The following is a 5,421-nucleotide window of genomic DNA, read 5'->3' on the forward strand; positions in this document are numbered from 1 at the left end:
TTTGTGTTTGTCACCAGATAGGCTGTATTAGTTTCACTCGTTTGTTGTTTTGTATTCTCAGTTATTTCATGTACAGCATTTTCTTCATTAAATGTCATGAGTAACCTACACGCTGCATTTCGGTCTGACTCTCTTCAATCAACAGACCAACGACATTACACTACGCACAATATCAACTATCGCACAATGTCAACTATCCAATCAACTATCGCACAATATCAACTATCAAATCAACTATCGCACAATATCAACTATCAAATCAACTATCACACAATATCATCTGCCATTATCAACTATAATTTGAGTCCTCGTTAAAAGCATGTGCAATGTTATTTTTTGGGAGCTCGCTTCAAATTCATTCAGGGCACTTGCGCATGCAGGCGAATCTTAAAGGACCTCTCATGGAAGAGAACATAAAACAAACACGTCCTTCCAGTCAGAGAGAACAACCCAATATAGAAAACCCGTTGACCCCCTCACACTGAACCCCTCAGACCTGTGTTTCTTTGAGCTGCTAAAACAACACAGCCCAGTGTCGACCTCACAGCGCTACCGCTGTGCCCACCCCCAAACCGACACGAAAGGTAACATTTATGCCTGGCCTATGGGAGGCAGGACTGATGGCTTCAGGAAGGGTGGACTTCCTCTGAGAAATGAGGGGGACCAAAGGGGGACTAAAGGATCTTTGGGGGAAGGGGGACGGTGAGGCAGGAAACATGGTGTGTGGCGGTGTTGTGAAGAGGAGCCACTCAACACTAGCTCTCTCTGTGTGACATGTGGTCGTTGACTTGTTGCACCAGAGTCCCCGTCCTCTGGGGAGTACAGGGGAAGGACCAGTGGTAGGTAGAGACCACAGGAGGCTGCTTAGGGGAGGACGGTTCACAATAATGTCTGGAATGGAGTAAATGTAATTGTATGAACAACATGGAAACCACCCATTATTATGAGTCCTTCCTCCCCAATTAAGGTGACACCAGCCACCTGTGGTAAAGACGCAGGAGATAAAGGGGCCTAATTTACAAGTTGGTATGCCCAAAGAGTTACCGTGGTCTCTGAGTAGTCATCATACTCCCTTATGGTTGGTAAATGTTGGCTGGAGAACTGAGAGAGAGAGAGAGAGAGAGAGAGAGAGAGAGAGAGAGAGAGAGAGAGAGAGAGAGAGAGAGAGAGAGAGAGAGAGAGAGAGAGAGAGAGAGAGAGAGAGAGAGGGAGGGAGGGAGGGATGGATGGAGGGGTGTTAATGAGCAGTGCAGCTTGTACACTGGTCAAACAATGAACTGAACAGCTAACTTGGTATTCAGCAAATAGCATGCTATAACCTATCAAAGTCTAAACGCCATACATCTCCAATATAAAACATCTGAGATCAGGAGACCTCATAGGGAAGAGAGAGGTATGGTGCTTAATAACAAGCACTAACTGTTTCTAAATGTCAATTGACCCCCTCAGCCCAGTCTCAGAGCCAGAGGTCCAAGTCAAAAGAATGAAGCCTGATAGTCTGAACAGCTTCTCCACCAGTCTAAACAGCCTGATGGTCTGAACAGCTTCCCCACCAGTCTAAACAGCCTGATGGTCTGAACAGCTTCTCCACCAGTCTAAACAGCCTGATGGTCTGAACAGCTTCTCCACCAGTCTAAACAGCCTGATGGTCTGAACAGCTTCTCCACCAGTCTAAACAGCCTGATGTTCTGAACAGCTTCTCCACCAGTCTAAACAGCCTGATGTTCTGAACAGCTTCTCCACCAGTCTAAACAGCCTGATGGTCTGAACAGCTTCTCCACCAGTCTAAAAAGTCTGATGGTCTGAACAGCTTTTCCACCAGTGTAAACAACGTACTTGTGTCTTTTAATTTTCTCTCTTTATGTAGCTAACCCAACTTCTCTCTATATATATCTCCCTCTCCCCTCATTCTCACTTCTTCCCTTCCTCTGTCTGGGTGTAAGGACAGTAGGGGGGTTATTGTGCATGTGCTCGTGTCATCTGACTTTCAGGCTGGTTTGCTGATCTCCTGTGATGTACTGTACATGACAAGCCCCTACACACACACACACACACACACACACACACACACACACACACACACACACACACACACACACACACACACACACACACACACACACACACACACACACACACACACACACACACACACACGCAAGCGCTCACAGACACACATGCAAGCACTTACACACATGCACACACACACACCTCCACAACCAGCCCCTAATCATCCAGCCAGGCCGCAGTGTGGCCTCCGCTACCCCAGCCACAGAGCCCAAGGGAAGGCAACAACAGGCAGCTGTGTGTCCCCCACCCTCCCCCTCCTCCAATCCTTCTCTCTCTCTTCTTCTATCCTCCAGTCAGGTGGAATGAAGGGATTGTAGAGGAGTGGAAGTGGAACAGAAGGGTATCTGAGTAAAGCCGGAGATATTTGCATGACTCCAAACGCTCCAAAGACTCCAATTAGTGTCCAGGGCTCATCTGGGGCCAGCCGGCTGCAAGCCTACGTACGTGGTAGCTGTGTGTGTGTGTGTGTGTGTGTGTGTGTGTGTGTGTGTGTGTGTGTGTGTGTGTGTGTGTGTGTGTGTGTGTGTGTGTGTGTGTGTGTGTGTGTGTGTGTGTGTGTGTGTGTGTGTGTGTGTGTGTGTGTGTGTGTGTGTGTGTGTTTGGTGGCTGGGCAGGCTGAGCTGGAGGTGGCATTCCTAGGCTAGGAGAGGATTAGTGCAGCCCTCCTCTGGTGGGACTGCCAGCACTGTGCACTGATGATGACCCTTTACCCTGCAGCCAAGAGGTCAGATACACACACATAGACACACACATGCACACACACACACACAGACACACACACATACAGATGCATGCATGCACACACACATGCATGCACCCATACACAGACACACACACATACACACAGACACACACGCATGCACACACACACACACATATGTACGTACGCACGCAAACACACACACTCACAAACACACACATGCAGGTATGCACGCATATACACACACTAGGCCACTGTTATTACATAATACTCAAACTCTTACATTGTGCGTAGTCCACAGTCCTTTACAAGAGCTACATACTACATACCTATTCATGGAGAAAAGTCCTAATTACAGTACACCATTGTACATGACCAAAGCATAACTTCAGCCTAAGACACTGACCAGTGACCGACAGGAAATAGCAGGGAGCCTGAGGAGCAGAAATCCCAACACAGGGAGTCCAATAGATAACTACTGAGAGAAATAACACTGTCTGTCTAGTGGCCCTACAATCAATACTGTCACTGAGGAATGGCACTGCTACAAGACCCAACAGCAACTCAGAAAATAGGTATGTGTGTATGTGCTTGCGTGGGCAAGTGTGTGTGTGTAAACATAGAGAGAGTGCTGCAGGAGATAGAAAGTGTGTGTGTGTGTAAACATAGAGAGAGTGCTGCAGGAGATAGAAAGTGTGTGTCAAAGAGTCTGCAAACTGTCTTCAGCCACAGCAAAGTGTTTTGATTACACACGGAGATAGCCATGTCCCTGGGGGTCTGAGAATGCTTACAAAGGAAGAGGAACAAAAAGGTGACTTCACCTGGGTAAAATCTGCAGTTATAAGCTAGGCCTACATCTACAGTAGTATTTATATTATTATTAAAGTATAAAAAGACTGAAAAACAACGTCACCAACGCCCTAATAGGCCTACTGCAAATCAATAAATATTTCGATGTCAACAGAAGTAAGAATACAATCTTCAATGTCAATGACTATTCTGTTTTTGATAGCCTGATATATACATATATAAATGTATAATTAGAAGATTAGGAGGTGACAAGGTGAAACCATCATTCAAGTTTGTCACTTCATCATAAAGGCGGGAATGTAGCTGTCACGCGCGCCACCGCCAATTCCCTGTCGATATTGATGAGCCCCAGGTGGTCAAGCATCTCGTGACAACCGAATGAGTGGCGCGCAGTTACATCCAGCAGATGACGTTTTCTGTCGCATTTCAGGAGTTTTCGAAACTTCAAAATTTGCTTGTAGAGTGTAACTAAAATACACTGTTTATTATTCAAGAGTCTGGTTTTGTAGGATACGTTTTTCTATCAATGTGTCATTCCAGAAACCAGAAAGTCATCTCAACTGCGACGGAAAAGAGTAGACGTGTCCTGTCCCTAAAGTTAGATATGGAAGATGGTCGGTGAGTGCAACCAGGTTAGCACAATGAAAAACAAATGGACTTTCGTTGCCCAAAAACTACTGAAGAGCTATTGATAGGCCTATTTGTTGTCATCAAACGCTGTTGTCATTATTGAAGTGCTTTATATTGAAAGATTCGCAGGTTTGTCATAAATGACCTAAATGCGCTTATTTGACAAATGGCAATCTTCATTGTCTTTAGGACGAACATTATATAATGAAACGAACTGCACAAGCAGTAGAAGGTCACTAAATGAGGGAAAATGAATAATGTTTGTATTAATAATGGTTGAATTTTAGAATAGTCCCATCAGATCTAATTCCAGCAGTAAACAGAACAGAGCCTTTGCGAGTGACCATTGAGTTTATGGTAGAATGAGCTGGCTCCAGTGTTTGGCTAATATAATTTATCCATCAATGCCACAATTATTGAAGTGAGAAAAATAAGTTATCTTTTTCAAATCAAATGAATGTCTACCTTTTAACTTCGTAACCTTTTAACATTGTATAATACGCCTACAATAACCTATCTTCTTAATAGCGCTTTCTTGTGAGACAAAGTAGCCAATAGTATTTCAACTAAGTAGAACAGGAGGCAGAAAGTGAATGTTTCAGCACTACTGAGTATCAGTGTGTAGGTGGAGGTGTTGTAGAGAGGAGAGCACATCTGGCTGAGAAAGAGGCGAGGGGAGAGTTGAGTGGGTGGGAGGAGTGCGGGCCGTGAGTGTTGCCTATAACGCTCCCTTTCCGGCTCCAGTCTCTACAAGGGCTGTCTGTTACCCTGCAATTTATACCACTCTAATGTCAAGGGAACACACACACACACACACACACACACACACACACACACACACACACACACACACACACACACACACACACACACACACACACACACACACACACACACACACACACTAACGTCAGGGGAAGCAATGTGGAAACTGTGGCATAAACACCAAATACCTTAAGAGCTCAGAGATTATGATTCGGCGTCTGGAAAGGATCGCACTCTGCTGTACAGAGCCTACACACACACACATACACTCACACGTACACACAAAGGAGCAATCTCGACCACTGAGAGGGCTTCTGTTATCTCGCCAGTGACCTGCATCTTGCATTTTTTAGGCCAAATTCTCTTTTTTTCTTCCCTCCCTGCTCTCTGTGTTGGCTTTAGGTAATTGTCCCTGGGTCCAGAACTCTCTCTTATCACTTCTTGTT

Source organism: Oncorhynchus gorbuscha, unplaced genomic scaffold (genome assembly GCF_021184085.1).
Source record: "Oncorhynchus gorbuscha isolate QuinsamMale2020 ecotype Even-year unplaced genomic scaffold, OgorEven_v1.0 Un_scaffold_587, whole genome shotgun sequence".
In the NCBI taxonomy this organism is placed as follows: domain Eukaryota; kingdom Metazoa; phylum Chordata; class Actinopteri; order Salmoniformes; family Salmonidae; genus Oncorhynchus; species Oncorhynchus gorbuscha.